This window comes from Dendrobates tinctorius, unplaced genomic scaffold (assembly GCF_039654945.1).
Source record: "Dendrobates tinctorius isolate UK_male_01 unplaced genomic scaffold, ASM3965494v1 ptg000086l, whole genome shotgun sequence".
Taxonomy (NCBI): Eukaryota; Metazoa; Chordata; class Amphibia; order Anura; family Dendrobatidae; genus Dendrobates; species Dendrobates tinctorius.
Genome location: NW_027361754.1, coordinates 32,466,744 through 32,488,566, shown reverse-complemented (window position 1 = coordinate 32,488,566; position 21,823 = coordinate 32,466,744). Strand labels below are relative to the sequence as shown.

The 21,823-nt window shown below is 41.7% G+C and overlaps 1 protein-coding gene across 3 annotated transcripts in view; it reads right to left on the bottom strand.

Annotated features, from left to right (window-relative positions):
* The window catches only part of ZBTB16 (zinc finger and BTB domain containing 16), a 149,923-nt gene that overhangs the window by 53,894 nt on the left and 74,206 nt on the right, over window positions 1-21,823 (bottom strand). The window lies entirely within an intron of this gene.

The window sequence follows — 21,823 nt, the reverse complement described above, 5'->3', positions numbered from 1 at the left end:
CCGCCATGGTCACCACCTATTTTGAAAAGTTTTCCCCTTCCCATATACTAATGTGACACAAACAGGAAGATATCACCAACCATTCCCATTTTATTTAGATGTATATATGGCCTACCCTGTAGAATATCCCTTTAACCAACCATCACTATTAGGGTCCATCTAATGCATAAAAGTTCCTCATTATGTGATCAGTGGGGTGTCAGTGGTAAGGGCTGTACCAATGCGTGTACTCACACATATGCATACACACCGAACACTGAATGTGTCCAAAGGCTCCATATTTACCTTCTGGACCACACCCTGTGGTGGAGATATGGTGAACAACCTCCCACTCATTCTTCAGATCTTCACAAAAACCTAGCCCTTAACATGGCAGATTAACCCCTCTCAGCACTTATATATATTATATTCTCATACTAACATTTACGCAGTCAATATATTTGGCAGTGAAGTAGTTAAACATGCTGGCTGCATTTAGCACATTGCAGGCTGATCGGTCTAACTCTGCCAAGTAATGGCTATTTAGGAATGAGCCTTAGGAAGCACTGTGCTGTGTCACTTACAATTCTAAATATATTAACAGGTAGATTTATTGCTGGGACAGGATCCAGTGACAAACTGTCCCCAAATTTCACACTATGCCAGGCGCTCACACAGAGGGAGGTCACAGAGGATACAGTGGGGCAGAAGAACATGGTACCATGGTACATGACATCACTCACTGGCAAACCCATTGGAAGGTGACATCAACAAACTTCCTGAAATTCTTCAACCAATTCCTTAAGCAGTGTAAATAGATCAGTTATACCATAACACACCATTAGCTAATACCTTGTTGGTCTTCATTAGTAAAAAAAATAAAAAAAATAAAAAAAATAAATAAATAAAAAAACAAACAAAGCTTTTCTTTAAATAAAACAATAGATCTAACAAATTAATAGTTGCTGGAAAGGTGCCCCAGAAGATGCTACTAATGGGGAAACAATTTATGCCAAGTATGTAAAATGATATGCTGGATATTAACTGAAGCTTTATGTGTAAAATTTAATGTGTGTGCAAATTGTGGTCTTTCTGGGCTTGCACTGTTCTTTCTTTTTTTAACCTCTTGTACAGGAGATGGGTGCAATATTCATTCCATGGGTGATACTGATGCCAAAGAAGTGATGACCAGCCTGATTGGAGGAACATCATGCAGCGAAGTCATTCGGCACTGGATTTTTAAAGCCAAATCTCAAACCTGAGCTTCAACACATTCACATAAGATTTTCTCTATGGACCAGATATATGTGGCTTTTTAAAATCTTTAAGATTTTAAAAGTGGTTATCCAGGATTGGGAAAAAAAAGCTAGAAATACTTTAAAATACCATAATAAGTTGACCTTCCAGCTCCTGTGATACCTCTCCACTGCTTCTCACCAACTTAGAGAGTGGTATTTTACACATCCTGTTCATAATGCTGTAGCCTAAACATGGGCCTTAAAGGGATGGTCAGCACAGAATGACTGTTCAAACTTGTGACTCAGCAGCGATCTCACTAGCGAGATCGCTGTGACGGGGTCTTTAGTGCCGCCGCACGGTGCTTCACGGCAGGGCCAAACATTTAAATAGACCTTCCCACCTGTTTGTTTTTCTTCAATCTCCACCCCCTCTCTTTGATTGACAGCTCTGGGTTTATAGAGACAAAGAAGGGCGAGAGAGGGAAAACAAGCAGGTGAGAAGTTGCATATAAAATGTTTGGCCCTACCATGAAGCACCAAGTGCTTGTACTTGGTTTGAACAGTCATTCTGTGCAGACAGAGTCTCTTTAATGGCAATGAAGAAGTAAATGGCACAAGACTGCCAAGTCCAATGATTGGTTGCAGTGGTCACATGCTGTCAGACTGAGGAACATAGGGCCCACCAGAAGACATGATTCTGAGCGCCCATCTTTCATCTATACAAAACCAATGCATTATCATTAAAGGGGTTATTTGGACCTGGGTTAATTTTCATCAGGCACTGTATCAAGTGATATAGCCGTAAGATACACAATGTTAGGATTTGTCTCTCCTTGCTGATTCGATCGGCTATCATGTGATTGCTCAGATACCATTGAAATCCAGATGCTGGCGCTGGGCTTTCCCCAACTCAAGAGCCCCATAGCATCTTCAAGATCTGTACTATAGACTTCTCTGAAGGAGAAGCCAGGGCCCACCGGAGGATTCTCCGGTTTTCCAATGGGCTAGTCCAACCCTGCATGCTGTAGATCGTTTTCACCCTTGCAGCCCTGTAAACCACAACTGGTAGCAAGGTAGCAGTGGAACAGCTGGAGCTTTATACATTTTGGCTATTCTCTCCAGAATTTAGAAATGCCAAATGGCTTCCTCCACTGGTGACAAGGGATAACGGGACTCCTGTACTGGTGGTTTTAGATAACTAATAACTGCATGTAATATTGGTTGACTGGCAGAGTTTGTTTCCTTTTAGGGATATCTGAAGTATAAATTTGACATTTTCGCACAATAGATCTAGGTCCCTAAAATTGCACCCAATATAGTATTCATTGCACCATGCCAAGGCTCATTATTAGGTCATTTAAAGCCCTGAATAATTAATGGCGTTTATAAAAGGCTAGAAATAAACCTATAATAATAGTAATAACGTTGCACTTTTACCATTTCATTTATATGTTACATAACTGGTGAGCACTGTACAGGATTCGGCATATTTCCAATGTTTTTCTCATGGTTTAGGCATCTTTTGGAGGAAATGAATGAGAAGCGGCTCCGGATCAATATTCAGCTGGTCTAGACATAGTTTTGGAATCCACAATTACTAAATCACACCTATATTCAAGTCCAACAGCTTTAATAAATATGTCTCTCTTGCACGACTGTCTACAACAGAAGCTGTCAAACACACACACATAGAGAAATCCATAATGGCCCCCGGCTTCTTTCCAATCTATTTTCTGCTCAGCTGGCTTTAAATGAAGTTATTATGACTCATTAAAAGAGCCGCAAGCCTGTGGAAGTCAGCCAATTACAATTTTAAATTTATCTTGTTCTTTGGGGTTTCAGACAGAGCTCGCCTGCCCCTCCCTAAAGAGTCGCTGCCCACCCAGATTCAGACATGTCCAACGTGTAGCATCCACTTTTTGGGGGTACGAGTGGCTTAACCTTTTAAAAAAGGCCAGCACGGCAGCCATAATCGTATCTGGTGGTTTGAAGGGTGTGAAAGCAAATTCATTAAATCGCAGTAACGGTGCGCGGCTATATTACTACGGTATCAGGAAGCCGCTTGTTCCTATGTATCCCTATTACAGGGACTTTTAGATCTCATTCTACAACTACTACAATACAGGCTTTTTATCATGAATGGATCTGGAAATAAAAGCTGCATTTTATCAATAGGTTTATCAGGTCATTATTGAAGGATGATGACAATGAGATATTGATTTTAACAGCCATTATATTCACAGTTTTTATAGTTACATCATAGTATCCACCAAATGAAATATTTGTATTAAAAGTCATAAAAAGTACACTGCTCAAAAAAATAAAGGGAACACTTTTAACAACAGAATATAACTCCAAGTAAATCAAACTTCTGTGAAATCAAACTGTCCACTTAGGAAGCAACACTAATTGACAATCAATTTCACGTGCTGTTGTGCAAATGGAATAAACAGATGGAAATTATTGGCAATTATTAATACACCCTCAATAAAGGAGTGGTTCTGCAGGTGGGGACCACAGACCACATCTCAGTACCAATGCTTTCTGGCTGATGTTTTGGTCACTTTTGAATGTTGGTTGTGCTTTCACACTCGTGGTAGCATGAGACAGACTCTACAACCCACACAAGTGGCTAAGGTAGTGCAGCTCATCCAGGATGGTACATCATTGCGAGCTGTGGCAAGAATGTTTGCTGTGTGTCAGCGTAGTGTCCAGTAGACACTAGTTAAATCACTGGTAGTGCTCCTTTAGGACCATGCATGGGATGGTGTGCCTCTATTATCTAGAGCAGTGGTCCCAACCTTGAGAACCACATTCAGCTTAGAGAGAGGGTCGAGAGCCACATTCAGCACAGAGGGTCGCGAGTCACATCCAGCTCCTGCCCCCTTCAAAGTAGTGTCAACCAAAGTCCCTATTACAGGTATAATGATAACTAAAGCTTTTCCACAGAAATCACTCCAAAGCAGTACACTGACATCCAGGGGTTCCCATAATACCCCCCATTCAGTATTCTCCCATCAAGGACTACCAAGACACTGTCACATCCAGCTTTACGCACCATCCTCCAGCGTACCATACCTAAAAGATCTCTAAACGCCTAACACCAGTAAATGTGCATCCAGATCAGCAATTCTGTGCAGGGTTACTCACAAAATTCACCATTATGAGATGTACTCTTCATACCCGTTTGCTAGACCTGGACCTAATGCACCAAGCTGGCAGACAGCTACATGTGGCTCCCGAGCTACAGGTTGGGGACCCCTGATCTAGAGGACGGAAGGAATAGATTTAGTATTCCATTGGCAAAAAAGTTCTGATTGAAGGTGACCATAAAACTTTGTTAGGATTTGGCAAACAGCTGTTCCTCATACTTTCCAGGTATTGAACTGCAACAGGGCCCCCAAAGATGAAACAAGGGCTACTTCCAATGCAGCAAGCAGTTTGACGTAGACCAAATTATTGGATTGGAAAGGTACATATATTATTCTTGTATAAGGGCCCTCTTGTCTGTGTCCCCCCCCAAGAAATTGCAACATAGATGGGTTACAGTCCACATGAGTTTCCATTTAGTAAGAGTTCATTATTTCTCATTTTACTTTGAAAATCCAAAGTTATGAGGCGTTAGAATGGCAAAGGACCTTCTAATGGGTCCCCCAGCACACTTTGGTCACATCTGATCTTACCTTATTTCAGAAGATTACAAAACAAATAAGAAAAAAATGTATTGCAGGACCTTATAATATGCACCGGAAGGACTTGTCATAAAGAAAAACTTGTGGCACTTGTGTCGTTCCTTTCCAGTGTCACATACAAATACCTCCTAATGCAAGTGTATAAAAAAAAAAAAAAAAAAAAAAAAAAAAAAAAAAAAACACACAACATTCACAGATTTACTGAGTAATAAAAAAAAAACTTGAGGGTTGAGCATGCGTACCAACTCTCCACTCAAGAAACAGATCTGCCAAAAACAGTTCCTGGGTTTCAAAGCCTATATCGTTGGGGAATCTAGTGGACAAGCACCCAGCAATCAGCAAGATATTGCCTATCCATAGAATAGGGCATAACTTCTGATCTTGAAGATAATGTCTACTTCTAATGAAAGTAGGAGCCAGGTTTCTCAATAAACTGTTTAAAACTTGCGTTAGGAAAACGCAACAAAGAACAATTGCTCATAGTATGGATTTGGAATTTTTCTTTCCTCCCAGATAGAGAAATTTTGTGTAAATTTAAAAAGAAAAAAATATATAGTCAATAATAAGCAAGTTGATCGTCATGACCAACCCTCTTTTTAAGGTCCCACACACATTACAATTAGCCAAACTTGCCAATAAACCCGATCCCTGTTGCCTCCTCTTTAACAAATTATATCAGGAAAAGAAACGAAAATTCCAAAATTTAAAAGCCCAACGCTTCTGTTGTCCCTTGATTTAAGGTCAATGCATGAAAACACCTCACCCCTAAAACAAATACGTACTTTTGGCCATATATTCATGAGTATGGGAGGGCGTCAGGAGAGATAGATAGGTGTGGTGTCAAATCTATAATTCTCTGGATAACTGAATGTCAAAACGTGGGATAACAAATCATTGGGATTTCCAAATTTTGCCAACAAAAAGAACCTATGAATAAGCAGGTTTGTTTTTTCCTGGTGTAAATGGCACTATTCTCCCGAGTGTGATGTTTTTCGTTTGCTTTGTGCCACAACCTTCCTGAGATATAACCCCATTTTTCCTATATTTTAACTATATTTTAACAAAGTGAGTTTGGGCTTTAAGAAAACACTCACTTAGCTAAAAAGACAAGATGTACAGTGCCTACAAGTAGTATTCAACCCCCTGAAGATTTAGCAGGTTTGATAAGATGCAAATAAGTTAGAGCCTTCAAACTTCACACAAGAGCAGGATTTATTAACAGATGCATAAATCTTACAAACCAAAAAGTTATGTTGCTCAGTTAAATTTTAATAAATTTTAAACATAAAAGTGTGGGTCAATTATTATTCAACCCCTAGGTTTAATATTTTGTGGAATAACCCTTGTTTGCAATTACAGCTAATAATCGTCTTTTATAAGACCTGATCAGGCCGGCACAGGTCTCTGGAGTTATCTTGGCCCACTCCTCCATGCAGATCTTCTCCAAGTTATCTAGGTTCTTTGGGTGTCTCATGTGGACTTTAATCTTGAGCTCCTTCCACAAGTTTTCAATTGGGTTAAGGTCAGGAGACTGACTAGGCCACTCCAACACCTTGATTTTTTGCCTCTTGAACCAGGCCTTGGTTTTGTTGGCTGTGTGCTTTGGGTCGTTGTCTTGTTGGAAGATGAAATGACGACCCATCTTAAGATCCTTGATGGAGGAGCGGAGGTTCTTGGCCAAAATCTCCATGTAGGCCGTGCTATCCATCTTCCCATGGATGCGGACCAGATGGCCAGGCCCCTTGGCTGAGAAACAGCCCCACAGCATGATGCTGCCACCACCATGCTTGACTGTAGGGATGGTATTCTTGGGGGGGTCGTATGCAGTGCCATCCAGTCTCCAAACGTCACGTGTGTGGTTGGCACCAAAGATCTCGATCTTGGTCTCATCAGACCAGAGAACCTTGAACCAGTCTGTCTCAGAGTCCTCCAAGTGATCATGAGCAAACTGTAGACGAGCCTTGACATGACGCTTTGAAAGTAAAGGTACCTTACGGGCTCGTCTGGAACGGAGACCATTGCGGTGGAGTACGTTACTTATGGTATTGACTGAAACCAATGTCCCCACTGCCATGAGATCTTCCCGGAGCTCCTTCCTTGCTGTCCTTGGGTTAGCCTTGACTCTTCGGACAAGCATGGCCTCGGCACGGGAGGAAACTTTCAAAGGCTGTCCAGGCCGTGGAAGGCTAACAGTAGTTCCATAAGCCTTCCACTTCCGGATGATGCTCCCAACAGTGGAGACAGGTAGGCCCAACTCCTTGGAAAGGGTTTTGTACCCCTTGCCAGCCTTGTGACCCTCCACGATCTTGTCTCTGATGGCCTTGGAATGCTCCTTTGTCTTTCCCATGTTGACCATGTATGAGTGCTGTTCACAAGTTTGGGGAGGGTCTTAAATAGTCAGAAAAGGCTGGAAAAAGAGATAATGAATCCAAACATGTGAAGCTCATTGTTCTTTGTGCCTGAAATACTTCTTAATACTTTAGGGGAACCAAACAGAATTCTGGTGGTTTGAGGGGTTGAATAATAAATGACTCTCTGAATAAACTTTTCACAATTTAAAAAAAAATTAAACAAAGAAATAACATTCTTTTTTGCTGCAGTGCATTTCACACTTCCAGGCTGATCTACAGTCCAAATGTCACAATGCCAAGTTAATTCCAAATATGTAAACCTGCAGGGGGTTGAATACTACTTGTAGGCACTGTATATACAAGGAAGAGTAGTCAACAATGCCAAAACAGAGAGGCATGGGCACAAATAGAAAAAGAACACTTGTACTTGGAGATCGGTACACGACCAGATGAAAGATCAGTGGTCTACCGTCACTTTCATGCTCACGCCACAAATGGTAGGATAGCTACCACACAAAGGTGGAACCTACAGTTCGGGGACCCCAGTGAAAAGACTACAATAGAGCCCCCAACAGTTATGGGATCTTTAATAATACTTATCTTCATATGAGCCAAAAGGGATCTTTTGGGGTCCCTTAGGCTCCATGCAATGGGTGCGACTGCAACCCCTGCATTCATAGTTTTTAAGCCTCTGCTTCCACATCTAGGACTGTACCTTCAGGTAAGCAATATATTTTATTTTATGGTTCAAAAATAAAAAAGGAATAGCCATATTATCTAAAAAAAATAAAAAAAAGATATTATTATTAGTGTAAGATATTTTGTTGTTGTGGTTTTAACGACTTTAATACTTTCCATTGTTTTCCCACCTTGCCCATTATTTGTGATCACATCACCCAAAGACAGGGAATGCATGTCAATTGATAGTAAAAAGAATTAAGAAATCCGGTAACGGCGCTACCATTTCAGGACAGTTCTGTCCCAACTGCTGGATGTTCTCATAGCGAGGCGAAGAAACAATGCCGGATTGAACAGCCTGTGTTCTGCTCAAAAAGCACAGTGTGTACTGTACATAGCATAAAAAACTCCAAACAGCCTCTAGACACAGGCTGCTTCCATCCGCCATCAAAACACTTTGTCTTGCATACAAAAATAAGACCCAGAGCTGTATGGAATACAAAATAAGCCCATTACAGTACGGGAGGGAGGAGACGGGGGGAGAAGAGCTGCTACTTAGCAACAACGCAGAGCTTTAAACCAAGCTGCCTGTTGGGCATGCGATAAACATTAGTAGCGGAGACGCTTTTGCCATACCTAGGACTATGGGTGGGTTAACTCTTCCTGTGCCACCCTCGTCCAATTGGTGGGTAAAACCTCATTTTGGTAAACGGATCGAAACCTTTGCACTTAAGGCAGAACTGTAATTTGCAAAAAAAAATGGATCAAAATAATAAAAAATAAGAATTTTAAAAAAGTTGTATTTTGGATCATGCCAAGAACATGGACGCTTCTTGCCTTTTGCACACCTATTTTTGCTGGATTGATATCTAAACCAGACATCGAAACGTTCTAAAGCTTAAGAGCATCCATCAATGGGCATTTTGTAGACAAATTATTTCCATCCATAATATCTCAACTCTAAATAGGACAAAAAAAACAAACTTTTAATTTAATATAATTTTTAGTGCCTCAAACACTTTCTAGTGGATTCCAGCGAAATGAACCTTCTCTGTATCGCGCTCTATTGGTAAAAAAAAAATATTTCTGCTACCGGTTGTAAATTATGACCCATGCTGTGCTCAAAGGGTTAAAAAGTGACAGCTGGAAGTCACGGAGTGCAAATATATACCTTGTTATTGAGAGAGAGAAGGGTTAAAAGTGAGATCTAGGAGTTGTAGTTCAGCGCCTTCATATAAAGAGGGGTTTACGGACAAATGAGAAATCATAAAAAAATGTAACAAAAAACTAAAGCCAAATGTAACAATATGATCCAATACCTAAACCCAGGCATAAGCTACGGCACAAATAATGGAGAAGTTGCATTTAGGGCTTAAAAAAAAAATAAAAAAATATAGAGGATATGAGTTGGTGTAATAGTCTAGGAGACATAATAAAGGAATAATTTTCTGGAAGTCACGGAGAGAGCGAGACCCCGGTCCAGCGTCTCCACCTTATAGCAGGGTAAATCATCACCCCTGTATTAGTTTATGAAATATGTCTTCTATGAGATCTGCCAAAACAGGAGCTCAAACCAAACTGAGCCTCTCTTCGGCTGTCAGGGTACGGATAAAATAAAGGCAGGGAGGAGGAAGGGTGGGGGGGATGTATTTTTCATCAGGCGGTGTATAATTTATAAACAGCATTAAATAGTTTGCGCTGTCGCCCCCTCCTCCTCCCGGAGCGAGTCCCTCCTCTGTATCGGGGTTGGACAGCACTCAAGCCTGCATTAATTTAGTCTCTGGGTACAGTGTGTTCTTGGATTCACATCTGCGAGTGATCATAAACGCTGTGGAATGCTGGCAGAACATCGAGACCTGCCAGTGCGCCCATGACATCACTCGGGGAAAAAGGCTGGGGGTGCCGGGCCCAGGGCCAGACTGTGGCCCGGGGCTGTGTACAAGTGGCAAGAAGTCCCATCAACATTTATGTTTATTGCAGAATCCACATATAAAACAATATTACAGGTTTACGCAAAAGCAAATAAATGCAAATTGCAGAAGCAGGCTAAAACAGCAGAGTTCTGTCCCACAGAGCTGACACTTCTATTGTGCTATTCACTAGGAGCTGACACGCCATATGTGCCCTGTGCAGCTGCACAGGGGCCCCGTAGATAGAGGGGCACACGGCCACAATAAAAGCAGTGACTACTGAACTAATGAATGTCATCGCTTACAATTACTGAGACAAAGAGGGGCTAATGTGGGGGGGTGGTCTTTTTGATATTTTAGAGAAGGGGCCCCCATATACTGCTCTGCTGCCTATATCCACCCCCGCAGTCCAATATTAATGGAAAAGGGAGTCAACTACGCGATCATGTACGATATGACTCAATTAAATGACAAAACCCAATTGTGCCTATTTTGAATCTCTTTAAAGAGCACTGGTCACTTGCAATAAATATGTCATTATTAAATCTGTTTAACGCTGCTGTTCTCCTGCATCCGGTGTTCTTTCATTTTTGTCCCTGCACCTCTCCGTTCTAGAGATATGGCCCCTTCTATATAAAAGGGAGCCTTTTTCACCAACTGGGTGGTCCGCAAAAAGAATCCCACACAGAAGAGTTGAGGTCCACACCCATTTGTTTAAAAAAGAATCAATTTACATCAACAGATGCTCTCCACACATACATTTCTGTTTTGTTTTTGTTTGTTTTTTTCATTCAAGATGGGGTGCAGAGCGTACGTTAATGAGAAAAAATGAACTTTTTTGAATTTACCAAATGGCTGCAATGAAACAGTGAAAAATGTAAAGGGGTCTGACTGAATATTTTCCGTACCCACTGTACTTTATATTGTACAGACTTTTGCTTTCAATATTCTAATGCTCGCTTTAGCTGCACGGGATATAGCACTAATCTGTACAAATCGGTAAAGGCCACATTCATTCTGTCTAATACCGTATATTTCTTCAGCATACTCCTACTAAACTATGGAGGAATAAAATTTCCCAGTTCCATGCAAACCAAGTACCCAAGGAAAAGGATGCTGTTACGGTCCCCGGAAGGTTGGTGCTCCGTCCGCTGGGGTCAGTGATGGCGCAGGCCCGCACTATAGATTCTCTGCATCCAGGTACACTGACTGTGGACAGAGATCTACTGTGTGCTCCCGCAACCGAAAGTGCCTGACGCTCCAGGCCGGTTGTTACCAAGCGCATGTCGCCCAAGACAGACCTGGTGACCCATCTAGAACTGTGCCATTCCTCACCCACATACTACTGTCGAGCTGAGTCATGCTCCTGCAGTGTTACAGACTGCGCTGCATTCCACACGACGAACCTTGGACTCAGGACACCGCACAAGGCAACAAGGACTCATTGCAAGGAACCGGACCCCCAACTTCTTCAGGACAACATCGGAATCATCACGTGCCATTTGCATAGGCGCCACAGTAGGAACCCAAGACTCTGCAGCCAGGAAGCCGTTGGACTGATAAGTTAACTCATGAATAGTTGCTATTACCTTACCCCGCGCACCCATACCTTGCTAAATATCACTTGCCATACCCCTGCTTAACCCACTACCTTCCTGTGTGGAGTATACCCCTGTTAATGTTAACCCTTGCTCTGGCTCCTGTGTCACTGCATCCCGCAACCTGCTCACATAGCCAAACACATTGCTTGCAAGGGGCACAAGAAGGCTACACATAACAGGACAAACTGACTATCGTATGTGTGTAGGCCCCCCATATAAACCTGATACTGTCAGCCGAACGAGACCTTATTAGGGGGACGGTCAACAGTCAAATATATTGTAGGGCCTCCCAACTTCAATGCAACAGATGTAGTTGAGGGACAGAAGAAACCGCCACAACAGATAGTACATGTAGATCCTATGGCCATTCTTTTCCATAAGAGAAGTTGCCGCCAGAGGATTTGGGCAGCTGCTCTCTCAAACAGAACTGAGAACTGCCTGGCTAAGCTAAGTGTTCCTGTGTATGGGGGATGGTGGGGGACTTGAGAGAGATCTCTGTTGACTGCCGACAATCTATTGTGTAAGAAGGGGGGGCTTATGAAAGTTTCTAATTTCTCTCCCACAGATGAAGCCAGTGGAGAAAAGGGTCAGGTACCGGTTTTCAACATGATCGATCCAAGTGTTCTGCTGGGAGATAGTAGTCCACCACCAGATGGTGGGAACTTAATCATCTCTCCACCTACAGACCAAATGCATGCTCGGTTGAACGATGCATGTGTATGAGAAAGATTGGGAGAGTTCAGCATCGGATGAAGGAGCATTCAGACAACAAGTATCTTATGTGTATGACTACCCCGACACCAGATCTCCCCAAATTCAGATGAATTTGCCAAAATGTCCTCAGATAAATATCTTGTGTGCAGGCAGCTTGCTCGCTTGGAGAGAGTTCATTGTTCAGGATTTTCTGGCAAACATACTGGAAGAGTATTTTCCTTCACATATAATGCTTAGTTATCAGTGACTGAGAGCTTAGTTAGTGGTGGCATCAGCAATGGAAATCTAGTTCTTTTTATGGGGAGGAAATCAATATATCAAGAAGTGGAGACATAGTGGCGATCAGTAGGATTCGGGGACTCTGGCTCCCACCTACTATAAGAGTGTTGTGGATCTCTGCTGGACACAATGTCTTGAGCACAGCACCTGGACCCTCACCAGCCAGAAGTTTTATTGTGCACCCAAATATCTACAAATAGCCTGAATACAAAAGGCTGCTTCAGCATTGGCTCAATAAGATTAACCCACTCCCCTTTTTTTTTTTGCAGGGCAAGAAACCAAAGACTATTTCTCCTGTTCTCCCGAGTCTGGCTAGGAAATAGTTGAACACTCATCTAAGGTAGTCTTGTGAGAGGTTAATGCGCAATACACAAAAATACAAGTTGTGTCATTCCACTCAGAGGAATATAATGTACCCAGCTCGGTGATGGAATGACACAGGGACAATTAGGACATTATGACTGAAGTATATGAGTGCCAAGGAAGAGTAACACAGCGTACCGAGTGTGGTCAAAAGCAATGGCAAGGGGCGGTGGAGGAAGGGGGTGGGAAGACTACACAGAGCTCCTTTTAATTTGTTTACTTCTAGGCTGGAGATCTCACTTGTCTGTATCTGATGCAGAAGGTTCGGGTACATCTGGCTCCAGCTACGATTGGTTCATGAGACATTATACAAAAAGTATAGAGTAATGTAAAGGTGGATTAGGCATCAATTTACCTGTCCAGCTACCTAATGAGGCTCATTTATTCATGTGTTAAGTCACTAAAATGTGGCGTTAATGGCTCGTAAAAAAATGAAGCTGCATCTGTGCAGTTCTCTAATGAAGGGGTATGGTGCAACAAAAAGGTCTAGCAATGGCCACTCTCGGAGGCAAGGTATAGAGGTGACAACACTCAGTTGCAGAAGGAGCTGTACTCCAGCAAAGACAAAAACTTCTGGTTTCTCTATTAAATGGCACAAAATTGTGATTGTTGTGCTCTTCCCTCTAGCAGTCGCATAGATAACGTGATAGTGGCCACTGATCCATTTTGGTGGCCAAGTTCTGAGCCCTTTATGGGAGTCAGTTGGGTTCCCGAGAGTTGGACCAACACAGCTCAGCAAGTGATCACTCATTCAATGGATAGGTGTGACTCCCATTGTTGGAAATAAAGCCAACTTTATTTAAAAGGTCAATAGTTGTGGTAAATAACAGAGTGAACGTGTGTGTAGGTATGTAGGTATGTATGTCCCACCAGGCATTTCAGTTCTGTTCCTATTCACTTCAAAAGGAGCAACACTGCAGTTCTTGGCAAATGACACTAGACAGTGAACAGCAAAGGGATGTTCTGCTCTGTACACGTTCAGCTGTAATCAGAACAGAAAATAACTAAGTGGTGGGAGTGCCGGGTTTGGACCTCTAGCTATTTGATATTGATTACCTATCCTAATATCAATAGATTAGACAACCTCTTTAAAGAAGCACTCCTCGTCCCAAGGTTTTCATCCTCTTAATATATTGAAGTCATCATATTATATAACACCGTTTACTTACAATTGCTCATTTTGCCTTTCAACCCAGATAATTCTTCTCTTTTCCATAAAGTCTATAACATCACATGATAAAAAACAGACTAGCTGAATCCTTTTAAGCTCTATGTAGAAACAGGATGTCTCTTATCCCTGCAGGAGTCATTATTAGAACTACAATTCGACATGACTGTAGAGTCCCTGTCGAGGGGGGGGGTGAGCAGCTGGCTCGGGAGTTAAAGAGGAGGTGGAGATGTTCTGCCAGGGACGTAGAATTGTAGTTCTTATGATGACTCATGCATAGAAAAAAAAGATACTTCCTGCTTCTACATAGAGTTTAGAAAGATTCAGCTAGTTTCTTTTTAAATCACGTGGTGTCATAGTCCTAATGGAAAAAAATTAACTGGGTAAAAAGGCAAAATGAGCAATTGTAAGTACACAGTGCCATATAATATGATGACTGCAATATATTAAGAGGATTAAAAAAAAAAACCTTTGATGGGAATGCTTATTTAAGGTGTAAAAATGCCACATGCCCAAGATTGTCTCAGGGTGTTTAATGGGCTTCTATCAAGTCCCAGCTACTCTTTACAATTCAGTACACATTAAAAGTTGATATAAAAAAGTTAAAGATTAGAACAGTAGGTCAGGAGCATAAACCATTATTAAAGCAACAGAACAGTACCTAATTAAAAGTGGGCTATACTTTTAAGACCATTTCTAAAAGTACATTTTTTAAACATGTTCCATCTTATATGTGGTAACATTGTTTTCAAGAGATTATCAAAATCATGCTTTCTGGGGTCCACAAGTTAACTATGAGACTCCAAGGCGTTTGGGTCGATTTGCAATTCTCATCTTCATTGACTTCTGTTTAGATGTTCTGATTAGAATCTAGTACAGGAAGAAATATGCAAAATGTAAAAGTAAAAAAAAAAAAAAAAAAATCATCAACTAAGTAATTCAAAAACAAAATATAGAAAATGTAACTATTGGGTTTTCTATGGCTTGGAGCTCCTGAGGCATTGTCCTACATGAATCCAGATAGGTAGCATGTCTCGGCCAGCTTGTGTCGTCAGTATCGGGACAGAGTCACACGGACACTTTAAATTGCTGCCCTGGTTATGCACTCTCTGCTCCACCCCTGGTTACATTAGAGCAGGGAGTAAAATAGAAGAAGCATGTATTTGTAATCTTGCATGATGATACACTTGGCACACAGCACTGTACATACTGTACCAAAGCACTGGCAGAATCCCAGGGCAGGCACGCTGCCAGCTGCACAATAACAAACCCAAACCAACAACGTAAAAACAAAAACACACACAAAAAAAAAAAAAAAAAGTGTGAGAGAGTGCAAGTGAGAGCGTGAAAGACTAAGAGACAGAGACCTATACATACCAAGAGATGAATAGACAGTGACACAGACAGAACAAAAATATGAAGACAAAGTCACAATATTTTGGAAGGGGTGGAAAAATATGTGAAACCTTCACAGATATTTATATTGGTAGTTGGTCACATTTACAATATTCTTATTATGTTACAGGAGGGTGTCAGATTAAACAAAATGATATTAAATTAGAATATTAAAATGAAGAACCCACTAATCTGCTTCGAATATCACAGGAGCAATCTTTAGATATGTCCTCCGATCCTGGATTCGGCAGTACTACTTCCGACCCAAGACTTGAGACTTCAGATTCCCATGTAAGCAACTTAGCAGTATATGAAGTGGCCTGACCGTTCAATTTAGTAGCCAAGTTAGTCCCCTTTAAGGTTAATGAGTTGGGCTGTTATCCATAGGGTTCCCCCCCCATTTCTGGATCAACACGTTAGGCGATAGGTTGATCTTTATGGACTTAGGGCTACCTTCAACCTTGAAAACCATGAACTGTAAAGCCAGTCAGCCCTCTTCAAATACAGCTGACAGAAAAAGTGCCATCTAGATATTGATGCATGAAGCCTTACATCACCAAGCACAATGCCAAGCGTCGGATGGAGTGGTGTAAAGCAGCCACCACTGGATTCTGGAGGAGACAGATCCCACTTCTCTGTATGACACCTGATGGAGGAGGAGTCTGAGTTTGGTGATTCCAGAAGGACATTACTCCCTGACTGTATTTGCCCACTGTACAAATGGTGGAAGAGGAGAATCCTATGGGCTGTAATCAGGGGTCAGCCTCTTCATGCCAGTGCAGAGAAATCTTAATGCTTCAGCACAAGACACTGTGGACAATTGTAGCTTTCAGCTTTGTGGGAACAGTTTTGGGAAAGGGCTTTTCTGTTCCCCTTGACTGTGCCCAATGCACAAGGTCCATGCAAAAATGGTTGGGGGAGTTTCGTGGAAGAATATGACCAGTGCACATGGGACCTCAGCCCCTTCTAGTATGTTTGGGATGAAGTAGAATGGAAATTGTGAGTCTATCCTATTCCCCCAACATCAGGGTCTGACCTCACAAATGATCTTCTGAATGAAGAGGCAAAAATCAACACAGACACCTTGAAAACCTTGTAAAAACGCTTACCAGAAGTGAAATCTGTTTAAAGGGGCTTACTCAATATTAAGATTTATGCATGTAGAATGAGAGGGCATAAAAGCCCCTACAGGTCACAGTGTAATGTGGGAGAGGAGCACAATAACAGTATATATCAGTAAGTTGCACAGATTTACTCTTTTAAACTTATTAACATCATTTTGTTTGTTTATGTAGACCACCCCTTTAATTACATAAGATTCAGGAGTGTTGCCCTAGTTTGGAAACTCAGAGAGGAGAAGTTTCTCTACATTTGTTGCAGGAATCAACCACTGAATTTACTATTCTAATGGAGGATTGGATATCCATCATCAGGCTCGGTTAATGACCTGTAGTCTAGACAAAAATCAATAGAATCCAATCCTAGAACGTTCTTTTTGGAAGTTATGTACCTGCCTTAGAATATGAGCAAGAAAACGATTCTGCGTGTAATGTTGTACATGCCACAATTAATAAGAATAGATTATAACTTTATAATATACAGCAACTTAGGTGAATGGAAGTTTTAAAGGTACATGGACAACTCAGAGGCTCCAATGAGCAGCTAGCTGTGGGGGTCTGATGGAAGTACTCCTTTAACTGGCTTCATCTTTTCATCCATATTCCATTGTAGTCATTACTATATTAACTTATTAATTATTCCTATAGGGAACTGAAGCCATTACAATATTTAAAGAAAAACTAAACCCAGAAATAAGCTAGTTTGACACAAAAATAGTTGTCCTTACTGTCTGTTACTCTACAGCATTTTCTGCATGACCCTGAAGCAGTCAGTCTTGTAAAAAGTCAGAGAACCTAAAGGTTAAACCTTCTGCTGATTGGTGCCATTAGACTGGTGGCTGATTGAAGCCCCACCCGCTTAGTAAAGGAGGCAGCGTTTAGAGTTCTATACAGGGGGGAGGCTCCTGCAGCAAACAGATCTCTTACAGTAAAGGGTATGTCACACTAAGAGATATCGCTAGCAATATCACTATAACTAGTGACGTTATAGCGATATTGCTAGTGATATCTCTGTGTCTGATACTTACCTACGACCGGCTCCCCCGCTGGTTATCGCTGATCGCGCGAGAACGTTCAGGACCGTTTCTCGTCGTCAGCTTCCTGTGGCGCTTCCTGCTGTGAGGACGAGCGACGCGTGGAGCCGGGCGGGAGGACGCAGGATCGCCTGGAGTGACAGGTAAGTAGCGATCCCCGTCCCCAGCGATGTCGCTAGTGAGATCTGCCTATGTGGCAGCTCACTAGCGACCACTTAGCGATGTACCAGCGATCCTGACTGCGTCATATCGCTGGTACATCGCTAAGTGTGACAGTACCTTTAGACACAAGACATTGAGGTGGAGGGCATGACTGATCGCTTGAGTGAGTGAAGATCACAGAATTCCTATTATTCTCCTGGGAAATAATTAGATTTTGATTTATTTTGTGCATTTTCGATGTTTAGTACTTCTTTATAATACTTAAAATCCATCTATCGCTCAAAGGGCGTTTTAGCAGTACTCATCGCATTTTGGAACCCTAACAGTCTTTCATATATGCTTCATACCCCTTTTCTTGCTTAGGCCTCTTTCACACTTCAGTTTTTTGCATCAGTTATAATCCGCCAAAAAGGCGGACAAGCGGATCCGTTCTAAACTGATGTGAACGGATGGCACAGGATCCGTTTTCAGACGGATCGAAGGAAGGAAGGAAGGAAGGAAGGAAGGAAGGAAGGAAGGAAGGAAGGAAGGAAGGAAGGAAGGAAGGAAGGAAGGAAGGAAGGAAGGAAGGAAGGAGAGAGAGAGAGAGAGAGAGAGAGAGAGAGAGAGAGAGAGAGAGAGAGAGAGAGAGAGAGAGAGAGAGAGAGAGATTTTTCAAAACCTGGCGGATTGTGACTGATTGTAAAAAACGGAAGTGTGAAAGAGGCCTTAGTTGTGTACTTTGGATAAATCGAAGTGGAGGGTTAGGGTAAATACCAATTATGTGACTAATTTACCAGAATAGACCGAATCAAGTACAGTGGGCTGCGCTGCAGGAAAGGAGGAGCCTTAGAGCTTCAGATAAGGTTTTTTTAAGTACTAACATTTTGGCACCTTTCGCGAGGTCAAAAAAAAAAACCAAATCAGTTTTTTTGACCTTGAGAAAGTTTCCAAAACTTGTTGGTACTAATAAAAACCTTACCTAATACTCCAAGGCTACTCACAGTTGTGGCCAAAAGTATTGACTCCCCTGCAATTCTGTCAGATAATACTCAGTTTCTTCCTGAAAATGATTGCAAACACAAATTCTTTGGTATTATCTTCATTTAATTTGTCTTAAATGAAAAAACACAAAAGAGAATGAAGCAAAAAGCAAAACATTGATCATTTCACACAAAACTCCAAAAATGGGCCAGGCAAAAAGTATTGGCGCCCTCAGTCTAATACTTGGTTGCACAACCTTTAGCCAAAATAACTGCGACCAACCGCTTCCGGTAACCATCAATGAGTTTCTTACAATGCTCTGCTGGAATTTTAGACCATTCTTCTTTGGCAAACTGCTCCAGGTCCCTGATATTTGAAGGGCGCCTTCTCCAAACTGCCATTTTTAGATCTCTCCACAGGTGTTCTACGGGATTCAGGTCTGGACTCATTGCTGGCCACCTTAGAAGTCTCCAGTGCTTTCTCTCAAACCATTTTCTAGTGCTTTTTGAAGTGTGTTTTGGGTCATTGTCCTGCTGGAAGACCCATGACCTCTGAGGGAGACCCAGCTTTCTCACACTGGGCCCTACATTATGCTGCAAAATTTGTTGGTAGTCTTCTGACTTAATAATGCCATGCACACGGTCAAGCAGTCCAGTGCCAGAGGCAGCAAAGCAACCCCAAAACATCAGGGAACCTCCGCCATGTTTGACTGTACAGTAGGGACCGTGTTTCTTTCTTTGAATGCCTCTTTCTCCTGTAAACTCTATGTTGATGCTTTTGCCCCAAAAGCTCTACTTTTGTCTCATCTGACCAGAGAGCATTCTTGCAAAACATTTTAGGCTTTTTCAGGTAAGTTTTGGCATACTCCAGCCTGGCTTTCTTATGTCTCGGGGTAAGAAGTGGGGTCTTCCTGGGTCTCCTACCATACAGTCCCTTTTCATTCAGAAGCCGACGGATAGTACGGGTTGACACTGTTGTACCCTCCGACTGCAGGGCAGCTTGAAATTGTTTGGATCTTAGTCGAGGTTCTTTATCCGACATCCGCACAATCTTGCGTTGAAATCTCTTGTCAATTTTTCTTTTCCTTCCACATCTTTGGTTTCTCAAGTCCTCAGACAGTTCTTTGGTCTTCTTTCTTTTCTCCATGCTCAATGTGGTACACACAAGGGCACAGAACAGAAGTTGAGTCAACTTTAATCCATGTCAACTGGCTGCAAGTGTGATTTAGTTATTGCCAACACCTGTTAGGTGCCACAGGTAAGTTACAGGTGCTGTTAATTACACAAATTAGAGAAGCATCGAACAGTGCCAATACTTTTGTCCACCCTCTTTTTTATGTTTGGTGTGGAATTATATCCAATTTGGCTTTAAGACAATTCTTTTTGTGTTTTTTCATTTAAGACAAATTAAATTAAGATAATAAAAGAATTTGTGTTTGCAATCATTTTTAGGAAGAAACTGAGTATTATCTGACAGAATTGCAGGGGTGTCAATACTTTTGGCCACAACGGTATCTTGTGCAGCACACTAACGCATCTCTCCAATTCTAGTAAATAAACATCTGGAAGATCTCTCCTCCAGTCACGGGCAGCAGCAATGGATATATATGCTGTTGCTTCACACATCACCAGGTGAGCACAACCACCTCCTCAGTGGTGTTCTTTTTAAACAGTATGGCCCTATTGTGGGTGTTTTGCTCCTCTCTAGAGTTCTTCAACTCTACAACTATAAGCCTACATTCACACATTCAGGATTTGGTCCATATTTGTAAGCCGAAACCAGGAGTTGGTGAAAAATAGATTGGTGCATGTTTTTCTACTATATTTTTCTTCAAATTGTTCCACTCCTGATTTTGGCTTCACAATACTGATGTAAAATAATGAACGTGGCCTTATGGAGATCATTTAAATTAATTTTGTGTACAAAAAAAAAAAAAAAGAAGAAGAAGAAATCCTGAATTTACGATGCTTACAAAATAAAATATGATCAACAGGAATCAAAGGGACGAAAACGGGCACCGCACGTAACAGTGAATCATTATCAAAGATCTTAACAATTAGTTGTGAAAATTGGCAGCTTACATACAAATTTTCAACTCGAACACAGTGTAATTTACCATATCTTTTGAGGCATAACTTCCTGTGTAGGACAGGCCAGCGCTGCCCGGCTGACAGATGTGAACCAAACATTTAAAGGGAAACACAAGACCCAAAGTTGTCGTAATATATAAAAGTAAGATTATATAAAAAAAGTGAGATTTCATACACGCATTTGTATGTGTAAACATTTATGGAATGAAGGGGGAAGGGGCAGGAGACTTGTCTGGCCTTTTAGAAGTTCAATGATTAACACTAATGGTAATCTAGTCATACACATGGTGAAGCACATTCAGGGGACATCTATGAACCTTGGACTTCCACAAATATGCTATTTTAAATTTGCAATCAGACGCCCGAGAAGTCTAGCAATGGCTTACTCCCATGAAATGAGAATGCATTTGTATGGTGGCTTGGAACCCGTTGGATAAACTGTCGGATTACATGAGCCAAAAATTGGCTTATAGAAGTTTTATCCCATTCATTTACTCGTGCACAATATAGCAGCAGAGCCGTTAAATGGATAAAATGCTTGTTTGTCTGGAGATCCAATCACTTATGGAGGTCTAAAAATTATCCCTATGCATCAGTATGGCAACAGATACTGATAACCTGATGATGCAAGCTACATGGCTAAAACGTCAATTTCCACTGGAACGCTCTATTCTTGATAAATTGGGCTGCCAGTCACCTGACAAACAACAAAATGCTCATTCAGTAGATTAAAAGATCTTTTGTGCTGCAGAAAATAGTTTTCGGCAGAGCATCATCCCGTATAAACAAGGATGTGCGCTGCCGAGATCAATGGTGGTTTATGCGCTCTAAGAGATGGTTCAGTTCGCATTGGAGTTGGTCAAGATGTCCGCTAAGCACGTTGCTGGCCATTTAACGGCACGTGTTGCACAGTGTATACAGACCTTGATAAAGGGTCTTCAACGAGTGCCAAGGGACGTGTGACATCAATGATCAGAGCTCATTAGGAGCTGAAGTCTGACTCTTTGCACAATTACCTGCTCACAGGGCACAATGCAGAGTATTCAACTATATAATACATAGGTGTAAACGAGACCAAGTCACTTCTA